The sequence below is a fragment of the Bidens hawaiensis genome, unplaced genomic scaffold, assembly GCF_021521415.1.
Source record: "Bidens hawaiensis isolate Kalapana, Puna unplaced genomic scaffold, B.hawaiensis_p1.1 tig00017759_1, whole genome shotgun sequence".
NCBI lineage: Eukaryota > Viridiplantae > Streptophyta > Magnoliopsida > Asterales > Asteraceae > Bidens > Bidens hawaiensis.
Window position 1 is genome coordinate 143,677 of NW_027492678.1, and position 15,691 is coordinate 159,367.

At 39.7% G+C, this 15,691-nt stretch overlaps 1 pseudogene across 1 annotated transcript; it reads left to right on the top strand.

Annotated features, from left to right (window-relative positions):
* Positions 1–12,978: 12,978 nt before the first annotated feature.
* LOC143554554 (CBL-interacting serine/threonine-protein kinase 4 pseudogene) lies at positions 12,979–14,977 on the top strand (annotated as a pseudogene). The gene is made up of 2 exons (XR_013139041.1): positions 12,979–14,062; positions 14,622–14,977. The product of XR_013139041.1 is annotated as a CBL-interacting serine/threonine-protein kinase 4 pseudogene (transcript).
* Positions 14,978–15,691: the final 714 nt, after the last annotated feature.

Consider the following 15,691-nt stretch of genomic DNA (forward strand, 5'->3'; position numbering starts at 1 on the left):
ACATCTGCGTAGCTCTTCTGTCTGTCGCGCGCTGTCTTAAGGCGATCCCGTATCTGAAAAATCTTGTCTGTTGTTTCTTGGATCAATTCTGGACCAGTCATTTGCTTGTCACCCACTTCAGCCCAGCACAGTGGGGATCTACACTTGCGCCCATACAAAGCTTCAAACGGCGCAGCCTTGAGGCTTGTGTGATAACTGTTGTTGTAAGAAAATTCAACCAATGGGAGGTGAGTATCCCAGCTACCTCCGAAATCGATTGCGCACGCGCGCAGCATATCTTCCAATGTCTGGATTGTTCGCTCGCTTTGCCCATCCGTTTGGGGATGATATGCCGTACTCATGTCAAGACGAGTACCTAAAGCCCCTTGTAACGATCTCCAAAACCTTGAGGTGAACCGACTATCTCTATCAGAAATGATGGACACTGGGACTCCATGTTTTGAAACTACTTCTCGAATATACAATCGGGCTAACTTTTCCATCTTATCGGTTTCCTTGATCGGCAGGAAGTGCGCTGACTTAGTTAGCCGATCTACAATAACCCAGATCGTGTCGTAACCCCCAGGTGTCCTTGGCAGTTTGGTGATGAAGTCCATAGAGATTTGTTCCCACTTCCACATGGGAATTTCTGGCTGCTGAAGTAACCCCGACGGCTTCTGGTATTCAGCCTTTACCTTCGAACACGTCAGGCACTTACTGACATACGTCGCGATGGCGCCTTTAAGATTGGGCCACCAATACAGCGCTTTAACATCTTGGTACATCTTGTCTGCGCCAGGATGTACGGAATACCGCGTCTTGTGAGCTTCGTTTAATACTTGCTCGCGCAATCCTCCCTTGAGAGGGACCCATATGCGGTTAGCGAAATATAGATTGCCGTTCTCTTTAAGTTCCAAACTCTTAATCATACCCCCAAGGGATTCGTTTTTAACAAACTCTGGTTTCAAGGCTTTTTGCTGAGCGTCTCTGATGCGGGTAGAGAGATCTGCGCGAATGGTCAACCTTAGAGCCTTGACTCGTAGCGTTTTTATTCGCTCCTTCCTACTTAGCGCGTCTGCTACCACATTCGCCTTTCCAGGGTGGTACTTAATTTCACAATCATAATCATTCAACAACTCCACCCATCTTCGTTGCCTCATGTTTAAATCCTTTTGATCAAATATATGTTGAAGGCTCTTGTGATCCGTAAAGATTATACACTTTGTACCATAGAGGTAATGGCGCCAAATCTTTAGCGCGAAGACAACCGCTCCAAGTTCCAGATCATGCGTTGTGTAGTTCTTTTCATTGGTCTTGAGTTGGCGCGAGGCATACGCTATGACTTTGTCTCGCTGCATAAGGACACATCCGAGTCCCTGATGTGAAGCGTCGCAGTAAACGACGATGTCATCCGTCCCCTCAGGCAGAGACAAAATTGGCGCACTACATAACTTCTGTTTCAACATTTGAAATGCCGCTTCCTGATTTTCGCCCCAAACAAACTTCTTGTCTTTCTGAGTTAGCGCGGTCAGAGGTAGAGCTATCTTGGAGAAGTTCTCAATGAAGCGTCGATAGTAGCCAGCTAGTCCTAGGAATTGCCTCACCTCAGTTGGGGTTTTTGGCGCTTCCCAGTTTTCGATGGCCTTGACTTTGGAAGGATCAACGTGTATTCCTTTCTCGTTTACAACGTGACCGAGAAAGTGAACTTCTCTAAGCCAAAACTCACACTTGGAAAACTTCGCATACAACTTTTCTTTCCTCAACAATTCCAAAATCAATCTCAGGTGTTGCTCATGCTCGGCCTTGGTCCGAGAGTAAATCAGAATGTCATCTATAAATACAATCACAAACTTATCCAAGTATGGTTTGCACACGCGGTTCATCAGATCCATGAATACAGCCGGCACATTAGTTAGCCCGAAAGGCATCACTAAGAACTCATAATGGCCGTATCTAGTTCGGAAGGCTGTCTTCGGCGCATCTTCCTCATGGACCCTAAGTTGGTGGTATCCTGACCGTAGATCTATCTTCGAATAATAACTGGATCCCTGCAACTGGTCAAATAAGTCGTCAATCCTCGGTAAGGGGTACCGATTCTTGACTGTCAGCTTGTTCAGCTCCCTGTAGTCAATACACATCCGGAAGGAACCATCCTTCTTCTTTACAAACAGTACTGGAGCTCCCCAATGTTAGAAGCTTGGGCGTATGAAACCCTTATCCGATAGTTCCTGTAGCTGATTGGATAGCTCTTGCATCTCAGATGGAGCTAATCGATAAGGCGCTCGAGCTACTGGCGCAGCTCCTGGGACTAAATCAATACGAAATTCGACTTGTCGCGGCGGCGGTAATCCGGGCAAATCTTCAGGAAAAACTTCTGGAAATTCGCGCACTACTGGTAAGTCTTCAATTTCTTCGCTCATCTCCTTCCTTCTCTACTACATGCGCCAGGAAGGCGTAGCACCCTTTCCTTAGGCACTTGCGCGCCTTTAGGCACGAAATCAGTTTCGTCGCAACTCCCCTTCTTTCCCCTTGAATTACCAAGGTTTCTCCGTTCAACAGTGGGATCCGAACCTGCTTCTCATGGCAAATAACCTCTGCGTGGTTCTCGACTAACCAATCCATACCTACCACAATGTCAAAACTTCCCAAGTCTATTGGCAATAAGTTAATATTGAATCCGTGACCTCCCATGACTATTACACATTGTTCAGTTCTTTCGTTCGCGCATAACTGCCTACCATTGGCTAGTTCTATAGTATAAGGCGTGTCTAGCCTACTGCTCGCTAGGCCTAGGGAGTTTTTAAACTCAGCGGATATAAAACTTAGGTCAGCGCCAGTATCAAATAAGACAGATGCAAAATGGCCGTTAAGTAAAAACGTACCGGTTACCACATTCGGCTCTTCTTTTGCTTCACCCGCGCCGATCACAAAAGCTCTCCCGCGAGCTTGGTTTCCCTTTTGCGGGCAATCCCGACTAAAATGCCCTGACTTCCCGCATGCGTAGCAGTTGTCGCTCGCTCCAGCTTCTCTGATACGGCAATTCATCGCCTTGTGCCCTGGTCTGCCACATTTGGCGCATTCGATTCTTGCGCATTCACCCTTGTGGTGATACTTGCATCTGCTGCACCATGGGCGAGGCCCGCTGTACCCTTTTTGCGGTGGCTCCGCGGCTTGAATCGCGTAAGCCCTTACACTCTCTTGCTTCTTGAACGGTGGCTGCTTGGAGTCGGACCCTCGGTGGTGAGAGTTCCATTTCCTCTTGGAGTCAGAGGTTCGCTGCTCGTTTCCGCGCGTAGTCAACATACCCGCACGGACCGTATCCCTTGTAAGGGTGATGGCCCGCGCTACCGCCTCATCAAAGGTTGGGGGCGCTGCGGCGTTGAGCGGAACCCTAACAACAGGAGGTAACCCAAAGATATATCTCTCGGTCTTCTTTTCCTCCGTGTTTGCCATGTCTGGCACCAACTGGCAAAGCTCGTTGAACCGGTTGTTGTAGGCGTCGATATCCGTTCCTACCATGGTGTGGTTCCAGAATTCCTGCTGCAGACTCTGAATTTCTGCGCGAGAGCAGAACTTTCTCATCATCATTTCCTTCAGCTCCTCCCAGGTCTTGTGAAGAGCAACTTCTCGCCCCATAGTCTTCACTTGAAGCTTCCACCAAGACGAAGCTGCTTCTTGGAACATGCAGGTCGCGTAAAGGACCTTCTGGTTCTCACTACATCCGCTAATGGAGAGAACTGTCTCCATCTTGTCAATCCAGTTGTAGAGCCCAATGGCCCCTTCTGTACCCTTGAATGGCCAAGGCCTACAGGCCATAAATGTCTTATAGGAGCATCCTTTGTCCAAAGCTCCTGATTCGGGTTCTGGGGTCTCGTTCTGACGACCCTGACTAGATTCGGCCTTGCTGGCCTCATGTGTCGCGATCGCCTGCGCGATTATTTTTGCGAGTTCCTCGGGTGTCATGGTAATTCCCTTGGCTCTGGTTGGAGGCATTCTCGTTCTTAAAAGAGAAAATATAACAAACTTAGCGCATGTACCATGAGCACATAGTGTTTTTCCTTAATGTTCACTAGACATTGTGTGACCCGTGTTCCTAAGTGTGTGTGTGGCTTCTTTTGAAAATATTTTCTTTGAAAAATACTTCATGTGATTCCCCGACGGTTATAGTCTAGGTTAAAACTTCTTTTCCTAGTTCGCTATAACCAGTGCTCTGATACCAATCTGTCACACCCGGCCCTGAACGGCGGAAACAGCCGGGCGCGCGCGAGTGGGGATTGATAATTAAGCACGGGCCATTGCAAACATTCAAAGTAAGATTTTCATTGCGCATGAAATGTTTAATACAAATACATTACATTGTTTAAAAATTACATAAAAACATCCAAGTATGAAAACTGTTGAAGATTTCCACGCCATATCCCCTTGCGCGGCGGGAACAACCGCGCGCATCGAAGGGATAGAACTAAAATCTTCCAAAAAGCTAGTTTTAGATGTTCAGCGTGAGGTGCTCTAAGTGTGACTCCATGCGCTACCTAGTTATCTCCTGAAAGACACGTAAAACATTTGAATCAGCATAAACTGAGTGAGTTCACAAGTTTTAGTAACTTGATAATTCGTATTGCATCACAGTCTTGATAAAAATCATTCTGAAACATAATTCTGATAGCATCATTAAAACACGTGCTTAGTAAAACATAGTTCTGATAACATATTCTGATAAAATCGTTCCGCGGGCTACGCGCGAACATTTCTGGGAACCGTGCTCGTCTGTGTAAGTGGCGCTGCCACTACGAGCGAATAATACCGTCCCGCGGGTTACGCGCGGACATTTCTGGGAACCGTGCTCGTCTGTGTAAGTGGCGCTGCCACTACGAGCGAAAAATACCGTCCCGCGGGTTACGCGCGGACGTTGTGCCGGAAAACAAGGCGCTCGTCCATGCAAAGAGGTGCGACCCCTACGAGCGGGCTCAATCCCATAGTACTGCCCCATGACCATACTAGGCACTCGTCCATGCAAAGAGGTGCGACCCCTACGAGTGGGTTGATCAAACCAGCAGTCCCTATCCTTAGAGTTCCAATGGTAAAGTGATCACTTACTCGTATCGCACTCTCATCGAAAACCATAGATAACCGTTTGCATTGCTCGTAAATATACCATAATGAAACATTATTTAAACACATAATTGCTTGCATTGCTTGTAAGAGTATCATGATAAAACATAATTTAGGTACGTGTCCCTCGCCCCGAAAACAGTTTAAAAATAGTGAAAACAGTGAAAATAGGGGCTGTGAGACTCACCTGTGGTTCTTGTTAAGGGATTAATCGAGATTCGGGTTTTCTTGGTGTTGGCCTCGGAATTGAAGGTCTAGAATACGATTAAATAACAAGAAGTATATATATTAAGACCAAGAAATAGGAGAATATAAGGGTTGGAAAGTAGATCTCAAGGTTATAATCTCGGCTTACCTAGTAACAGGATCGGAAATGAAAACAACGGATGCTTGGGAGATGATTAGTGCAAGTTTGCAGTTCTTAAGAGAGAAGTTTGAAGTGTGTTTGGGTGATAATTTGGGTTACATATTTATAGGCAAGATTTAGGGAACACAATCCCTTGCTTTAGGGGATTGTAATCTTTTCATATCTAGGTGTAATGATGATAAAGTATGGAAATTATTATTATTTATTTAAAAGTGGAGGAGTGGATAAAAGATTCTGATTTGATTTGGACAGGACATGCAGGTCTGTGGTTGGTGAGAGTAGGGTGGCTGACAGTTGACTTTTCATGTTACAGTGTGCTTTTTCAGGTGCTTTTGTTAGTGTACAGTTAAAAAGTAGAAATCTCTGAAACACGCAACTGTTTCCTTTTTGGGCGGGAATAATCCCCTTATATCTGGAGATTAGGCTAAGTGTTCTGCGCGTATAGCTTTGTGCGCATAGCTTTCTGCGTGAAGGACATTTCTTTGCTGCGGGTAGGTACGTAACCTTCTCGCAGTCAGGGACATTGAGTTTCATTTGTAGATTCTCCTGGTGGTCTTGGTATTTCAACATAGTGATCAGTTATGTTGAAGTCAATTCCATCTTGGAGCTTCAGACAAACTAACTCTCAATGTTCCCGCCATGCGGGGAGGTTAGTTCCCCTTCCGCACGCGCATAAACGATTTGGGATGCACCCGCCTTAGCATCATGCGGGACGGTCAACCCATTAGACAACATAAAGTTAAGTTACATGAAAACATAAAGCCAAAACATTCGCGCATGGCGCATATAACATATGCCCACGCTGGTTCTTACATCGCGCGCTCGCGCAGGGCGCACATAACGTGCCCGCGCTGACTCTAACATAGCGCGCTCGCGCAGGGCGCACATAACACATGCCCGCGCTGATTCTAATATAGCGCGCTCGCGCAGGGCGCACATAACACATGCCCGCGCTGATTCTAATTTAGCGCGCATAATATTCACAATCACCTAATTATTAGGTTGATTACTTAGTTTATAGGATTGGGAAATTACCGGTTGTCACAAGTGGCCTCCAATCGATTGGTGAAGCTCGACACAAAAGAAACCGTTTCAAAAGTTTGGCTTTTCTAGCTAAAGACTTTAGCCACCTACCGCCATACGACCAAGCGTTAACGGAGGAAGAAAAAGAACGTATTCGGAAGGAATTTGCAACACAAAAATAAAAGCGCTATTTATATGTATTTTTTTATTTTTCTTTTTATTTTCATTTTTATTTATGTTTTAATGAAATATTTTAATTTATATTTATGTATATAACAAAAAAAATAATAAATAAAAAAAATCAATCAAGCCCCTGATCACCTGGACCACTATACCCTCTGGGGCTTGGTTGAGGGGCTTGATCATGTGCCACATCAACACCTACGTGTCAGATTTTGCTTGGCTCACTTGGGACTCAACCAAGTCCCATTACCCTTAGCCTTAGTTGGTTTTATTTGAGTAGTTTGGTAAATCGGGTTGTGCGCCTTTGCCCCCACCTCCGTGAGAGATTTATTGAGACTAGTACACTCAAAATGTCCTAAGATGCTAAGAGCCCACATTCATGAGACGACTTACATTGAAATATTGAATGTCTTCAACTTTTCGTTAGTGGAAGGCTCATTACGATTTATATACAAATCACATTACAATAAACGTGAATTATATTATATAAAAGGTTAATATGATTTAAAAATCTTGATAAATTTTTTTTATTTTGTCATCACGTGTTTGGAACATAATCGATGCTAACAATGGAGAGTTCTTAAATGTTTATTCATGGTAAAAGAAAATGCCCATATGACATAAAAGCAAGTTGTTAATGAATTATTAGACATTTAAAGTAGAAGATATAATAGTAATTAAATGAAGTTATTAAGCTAATAAGAAAAGAGTCGACCACTAGAATATTTGATGCAACAAAACGATTTGAGAATACATCAAACCGTGAGTTAGAAAGCACAAAGATGAGAGAAATTCCAATATATAACTACATATTGTTTTGTTTTTTTTATTATTGTTCCAAGAAAACACAAAGATGAGAGAAATCCCAATGTTTTATTTGTATTAAGGGATCACTCCATAGAATAGTAACCAACATTAAAAGTTGTTCCAATCAAGTCACTGATAAATACTTTTGTTCCAATCAGGTCATTGAATTTTCGTTTTTGTTCTAATCTTAGATATTTTACCTGAATAGCAGGTAACACAAGTTTTTTTTTTTTTATTTTTCAATGTTTTTACTTTGCATAATAACTTTTAAATGCTGCGAAAATTAATAAAAATGCGAAATATAATTTTTAAAATTTCGAAAATTTGGAAAAAAAGTTCGGAAAATTGAGTTTCGGGTTAGAACGGGTCAGCACCTAACAGCTCGTTTAAGCGATTTTTCAGTTCGTTTCAGCATCTAACAGCTCGTTTAAGCGATTTTTCAGTTCGTTTCAGCACCTAACAGCTCGTTTAAGCGATTTTCAGTTCGTTTCAGCACCTAACAGCTCGTTTTCAGCTCGCTAAACGAGTTGTTAGGTGCTGAAACGAACTGAAAAATCGCTTAAACGAGCTGTTAGGTGCTGAAACGAACTTAAAAATCGCTTAAACGAGCTGTTAGGTGCTTAAACGAACTGAAAAATTGCTTAAACGAGTTGTTAAGTGCTGAAACGAACTGAAAAAAATCACTTAAACGACCTTTTGCTGTTAAAACGAGCTGTAACATGTTGAAAACGCGCTGATTCGTTGGTTAAAAAAAACTGACCCGAAACTCGTTTTGACCCGTTCTAACCCGAACCTCAATTTTCCGAACTTTTTTTGCAAATTTTGGGAATTTTAAAATTATATTTCGCATTTTACTAATTTTCGCAACCTTTAAAAGTTATTATGCAAAGTAAAAACATTGAAAAAAAAATCTGTATTACCTGCTATTCAAGTAAAATATCTAGCATTGGAATAAAAATGAAAGTTCAATTATCTGATTGGAACAAAAGTTTTTATCAGTGACCTAATTGGAACAACTTTTAAAGTTAGTTACTATTCTATGAAGTAATCCCTTTGTATTAACATAAGACTTAACATTTATTTGGGGCTAAAAACGGAATAAATTTCATAGCCTTTTTTTCAACTTCTCGTAGTAATAAAAACAGTCTCCTTTTTTACCCTGACGTGGGACTAGCAACAATAAATATTTTTATGAAACAAATGTAGCATTATATTAGTAAAACACATTCTTGCTATGTGAGTAACTTATAGTTTGCGTCCATTTGGTTATAGGATATAATAAACCACAAAAATAGAATAAAGAGATAAGTAAAAGAAATTCCATCCCATATTGGTGGAGGAAAGAAATGAAGAAAGTACCACCTTAATATAAATAAGAGTGTAAGTATCTTGTCCCACATCATTAGATTATAAAACTAGTGAGCTCTTTATAAGAAAGAAAATTTCTATATTAATGTTCTTATAAGACATATCACACCCAGTGGTTCTAGCGAAGGATGCGAAGCACCCGAACGCGCACGCGCACGGGCTCGGGCGATGGGCGCAATATGACGCTTTGATGGCGCACTTTGTACTTCGCACGCTCACATTAAGGGCCGCCTTAGTATTTTTGTTGGGAATTAAGATTTTTTTTTTAAAAATCCTTCTATCGCGATATGTGACGGGTTTAGACTACCCATCGCGTACCGCGACGTGGAAGTTACGCGGATGACACATTGCATGCCACGTAGCATCCTAAGCTAACTCAGCGAAGCTATAAGATTCTTCGCGATACGCAACGCCCTTTGTCGATGGCCGTCGCGTACCGCGACGAGGAGGAAGTGAATGGGACATTCAAAATTCGAACAAAAATTTCTTTTCTCTCTAAATTTTCACACACATATATATTAAGATTATAGTATAATACCCGAGTGTCGTAACGATATCCTATCCGATCGAAAAAAGCTTATATACACGAATCCAAAAGCTCTGCCTGTTAAGGTAAGACATTGTGCCATCGTGTAAAGTTTCTACTCTCGTGATTATCGTTATGATTATTGGTTTTATACTAATCTAGGTATACTACATTGTGTTTATCCTAGGTGCTTAATACCAAGAGACGTTATTTAATTGTAAACTTACAAGATGAGACATTCGAGTTTTTGTACCCCTTACATTTGCGTGAGACAACTGTTTTTCCGACACTGTCATGATTTCAAAACCTATAAAACTCATGGCAGATGGTCTAATTATTCCAAATATATTTTTAAAAGTATTTTAAATACATTACAGTGATTAAGTCTCTGTAGACTTACGGAATGGTTACTATTGGTATTATGGGATTTTGTATAAAAGGTTTGCCTACTGGCTATTACACGTTACTTATTTGACAAGTGTTAGCCAATAAGTAACATGACCACAGTCATAGATACAATCGAGTAACAAGTACCTTTCGGTAATTTGTAAGCAGGCAGGTTTAAAAACATCTTAATGCTGTAACTGTATAATGTGTCATTTACAAATGAATGTACTCACCAGTATTTCTTGCTGATCAAATATTTTAAACATGTTTCAGGTGACTTGTTAGAGACAACGGAATGATGCCTGCGGGCTTCCAGCTTAAATAAGTGGCTTGTCACCAGAATAAAGAAACGTGTTTTGTAAATTAGAGTTTAACCCTATAAAACTATGATTGTATTAAAAAGGGATTAAATTCCTGGTTTATCATAATAATAATCATGGTGTTTTTATAACTCTGATCGTTTTTCCTAACTACGGTTCTGATGAAACTTTTTGCTGCAAAATAATTTAATAAACACCGATACTACCAATCAATGTTCACGGCTCCCCTCCCAGGATATAGGGGTTGGGGCTGTGACATAGTATATACTTGTGACCATGTTTTAAAAAAGAGCATGGTGAGCTCTTGTGGCCTATGGACGGATCAGTTTGCGACTTGCGTACCTACCTATAACTGTGTCGGGTTTTACGTTAAATAAACAACTAAAATGACATTAATTATGCCTTTTCTAAGAATAAATTAAAAGAAATATTTAATTAAAGTTAGGAGTGAACAGTGTGTCACACTTTTCCTTCCATACAAAGCCATGTCCCAAAATCTAGGGTTTCATATCTCAATCTATCTCCTTGATTCATTTGTTACTCACCATCAACTATGTCCAAGATCACAAATTCCACTTACACCGAAGTCTCCGCCTCCGCCACCTACATCTCCATCATCACTCTTCGCCCAAGCAAAGTTACACAGAAAATTTTGTCACCAAACGCCATCCATGGCGCGACTTCGACTACCTTGCCATATCGAAACCAATATCCTACAAAGACACCATCGATGGTAGAATAATTTTTTTTTAAATTATTTTAGAGAGACAGAGAGGGGGGGGGGGGGGGGAGATAAACAAGGTTTGGGTGTAAGATTACATAAATGCCTTTATCTTTAACGTCAAGGATAATTGCCGTTAGAGGGAAGGACGTAAACTAATCCCGTCCTTAAAGCACATGGGCTAACCATGCTCATTTTTGAAATTAGGGTTTCAACTCTCAAGTGTGTCCCGCTGATAACACACACAGACGCAAACTAAAATTTGTATACGATAGTTACCAACTAGTATTCTCTATTTGGTCTATAAAGAGACATGTCTGTTTTTATTGTCCATGAGGAAACTTCACAATAGGTCATTTATCATGAATTGTTCTCACGCAAACATATGCTTATTGTGAGGTTTTTCTCTCATACAACCAATAATGACATTTGAGATGATACATTCGTTATGATCTAGGATCCAATAGAACGTCACAATTATTAATTTGCCTAAAGTGTTAGCAGGGGAGGATCTAAGGCAAGATGAGAGGTGCTTGGGGAGCTGTGCGCGTGGCACTTCTAATTCTTATCAGGCCTATGCAGCCTTCGTTTCTGATTATGCCCAACAAATGTCGCCAATCTTAGTTTTCCTTTATTTTAATAGGTCCCGATCCTTAAAAATTATTGCATTATTTACTCCTTTTATTTTGGAACTTCCAACACACAAGTTTAATATGCACACTTGTACTTTTTCTAAACTTAGATTACACACCCTTTAACAGTTTTATTATGCGTTATTGTTTTAATTGAATTGCTCTTTATATTCGACTAGGCTTATTTTTTTGTTTTGGGTTATAGTTTATTTAAAGTGTGTTTTATGTTGGTTTATGAACTAGTATGACTTAATGTGTCCTAAGAATAGGATGTATACACATCTAAATTAATGACCATTATTTGATCTCTTTTAACAGTTTTAATAGTTTTATTTTTGTTACTTTTGACACGTTTTAATGGTCTAGTTTTTGTCAGAAGTTGACAAAAATTCTTTAATCTGAAACTGAGTGTCAGAATTACTCGACTTCTCTATCTCTCTCTTTCACTCCACATGCGAGTAAAGCACCCACCGTTGTTGGTGCTCTAAATGTTGCATCTTAACTCATGTATTAACCCATTATATATTTAAGATTAGATTACGTGAATCAATAGTTAGGATCATGTGAGACTTTATATGTATACATGCATAAATGACATGTATATATGATATATTGAATGTGTAACTCATGTGAGAGTTTTCACGAATCCAAGAAACTTGTATCAAAAGTGTAAGGCATGATTTGATTGTGTTCTCACCATTATCACATTAAGATCAATATATATAAACATGTACATACATATGTACAAACTACCTCTATACTTCTACCATTTATGAAAAAAATTTTAAACTAGGAAGAAGATGAAGGATAAAATAGATCATAGAGAAAATATGTATTAGAAAAATAGGAGATTCGCAATTTCAAATGCCGGATGTCAACAAAAGTGTAGGGCCTGTCAAATCTTGTCTGGTGAGGTGGACGACAACCAGGAAATCCGCCATTTCAAATGACGGATCACGAATATTTTATTCGTGTTCCACCATTCGAAATGATGGATCACGAATATTTTATTCGTATTCCACAATTTGAAATGACAGATGTCAACATTGGGGATCCGTCAGTTTGACTGTGGCCACAGATTTCAAAGTAGGCTACCCCTATGTGTAAAAGTGAATTTTGATAGACATCCGCCATTTAAAATGGAAGATGTCATCCTGACATCCGTCATTTCAAATGACGGATGTGAATAGTGATTTTGACTGATTTGACAACATCACCAGTCCCTTTAAGATATTATTATTTACTTTTTTCTTTTTATTATTTACTTAATAACCTTTTATAAATAACCTTATTTAAGAAATAAAAGAAGTGTAACTAACAAATAACGTTTTTAAAATACGTTTTGTCTATTTATTAGTATTCTAAATGTCATTATTTAAAAATGTACAAAATTTAATATTAATTTGTTTTAATAAAAAACACCATATTTTAATATTTTGATGGATATCCGCCATTTATTATTTACTTAATCCATTTTATCCTTTATCTTCTTATTTTAAAATTTTTTCACCATTTATATCAACCAGCAAATCATAAATCAAGAAAAACATGTAGAGGGCAGAAAAGTAATTCCTCACCACCAAAAATATCTGAGATTATATTGTAGCACCAACTTGCTTAGTGTGTAATGATCACACTATAAAAACATCATTAAAAACTTCCCCTACCACTAACTTAAACCTACTTTAATTCTCTATTTCTCTATATACTTTATATTATTCTCCGGCCGGTTGACATGTCTCCCCCGCGGCCTTCAACCACCACAACCTTCAACCGAACCGCCAGCGACGGCGGAACCATCATCCTCAACAAATACCAACTCACACACCTCTTGGGCCGTGGCAGCTTCGCCAAAGTCTACCACGGCCGGTCTCTCATCGACAACTCATCCGTGGCCGTCAAAGTCATCGACAAACCCTCAACCGCGGATCCCACACTGGAACCACGTCTCATCCGTGAAGTCAACGCCATGCGCAGACTCAACCACAAAAACATTCTTAAACTCCACGAAGTCATGGCCACAAAAACAAAAATTTACCTAGTAATGGAACTAGCCGCTGGCGGCGAACTGTTCACCCAACTTATCCGCCGCGGACGGATGAAAGAACCCACCGCGCGTTTCTACTTCCAACAACTCGTGTCGGCTCTCAACTTTTGCCATGAAAACGGTGTTATGCATCGCGATCTAAAGCCTCAAAACATATTCTTGACAAAGACGGTAACCAGAAGATCTCTGACTTTGGGCTCTCCGCGTTACCCGAGTCGAGAACTAACGGCCTCCTCCACACCGCGTGTGGAACACCGGCGTTCACTGCGCCGGAGATTGTCAGGGGGAAAGGGTACGAAGGTGCAAAGGCGGATGCATGGTCGTGTGGGGTTATATTATTTAACCTCCTTTCTGGATACTTACCGTTTGACGACAGTAACTTACCCAACATGTACCGGAAAATTTACAGCCGTGAAGTTAACTTTCCTGAATGGATTACAAAACAACCCCGGGTTATAATTAGAAAACTACTTGACCCGAACCCGAAAACCCGGATGAGCATTGAAAAGTTGATGGATCTTGCATGGTTTAAGAAATCGTTGAAACCTGACCCGATGGTGGACTTACACATGGATAAATTTAAATACGAGGTAAAATTTATGAACGGCTTTACTATTTAAAATAAAAAGGCTAGAGGTACGCCTACAAACGAATTAAACTGTTAGTGAACCGTTTGTGAAAAGTTAGTTTATGTTCCTTTACTTAATAAACGAACCTGAATAATATATTTATGTTTATTTACTTAAATGAACAAGCATCATATATTTCGTTCATTTATTTATGTTTCTGTACGTTAGTTTGTGTTCATCTATTTTTTATTTATATTTGTTTGTGAATTGTTAAATTTATGTATATTCATATATGTTTATTTTTGTTCAATTATGGTCATTTATGCTTGTCCGTGTTAACGTGTTAGTGAATCGTTTGTTTAGATTTTAAATGAACGAACATCTTTATTTTTTAAACGAACTAGTATGAATACAAATATTTGTCCTATTAAGTGTTCGTATTCGTGTTCGTTTAAAGCTAAATGAATGAACACGTTGTTTACAGGCCTAACTAGCGGCACAACTTGTTCCCCGTTTACTTTCATGTCGATGTAAACACTACTCTTCAATGAGAATTAAGTAATTAAATCGTATGTTTCAGGTAAATTGCGAAATGAAAAATTCGATGAATGCGTTTGATATAATATCGATGTCATCCGGGTTAAACTTGTCGGGTATTTTCGAAGAGAAGGGGACGAAGAAAGAACGGCGCTTTACATCGACAGGAAAGGCGGAGGAGATCAAGAAAACGGTGGTGGAAGTAGGGGAGAAGTTAGGGTTTGGGTTGAAGAAGATGAAAGAGGATGGTGTTGTTGGGTTGGTGAAAGGGAGGATTTTCGTGTTGTCGAAGGTGATGGAGGTGGTGCCGGAGTTGTTGTTGGTGGAGATGACGGTGGTTGATGGTGGAGATGGCAGGTTGAATGGGATGCTTTGAAAGTGGGTTCTTTCATGGCATAGTGATCATGTATAATGAACCACCTTTTTTGTATTAGGGATATAATTAATTAGCAAGTGTTTAAAGTTGTTACCTTTAGTTAGTCTTTAAAGTTTTTATGAATCAAGAAAATAAATTCAATGTAAATATTATGTTATTTTAATGGTTATTGTTAGGGTGTTTTTATTTGGTTGAAATTTAAAACTGAATCGAATCAGATAGTTTAAAAGTACCGAACTAAAACCAGGATGTGAAGTCAGTTCAGTTTCGATCAAATAAACCATGTAAAGCTTCTTTTTACCATTACTTGTTATTGAACCTTATATAATAAGTTTAAACTTAAATCATAAATTATTAAGCTAAATTAAGAAAACTCAAATAACAATTATTTGTTAATGTGATTTATTCGGTTGAATCGAATTTAGATTTTTATAATGTATCGAAACTTTATTCGGCTTCGAAAATTGAATATGTAATTCATTATGGCTTTAAACAACTTTGCTTTTGGGTTTAATCGATTTGAAGTTGAATAATGGACACAACCATATTTGAACAAACTTAAAAGTTAATACACCACCAAAATTAGGTATGATTGGTTATCACGTAAACAGTTAGGTAAATCACTCTTCATTTACAAAATTTGAAAAGAGGTTGTCTTGCCAAATTTGTACAATTTATGATTTTTGGGATTTGAAAAAAAAAAGATTATGATGTTTGCGTTTTGTAGTAAGTTTGAT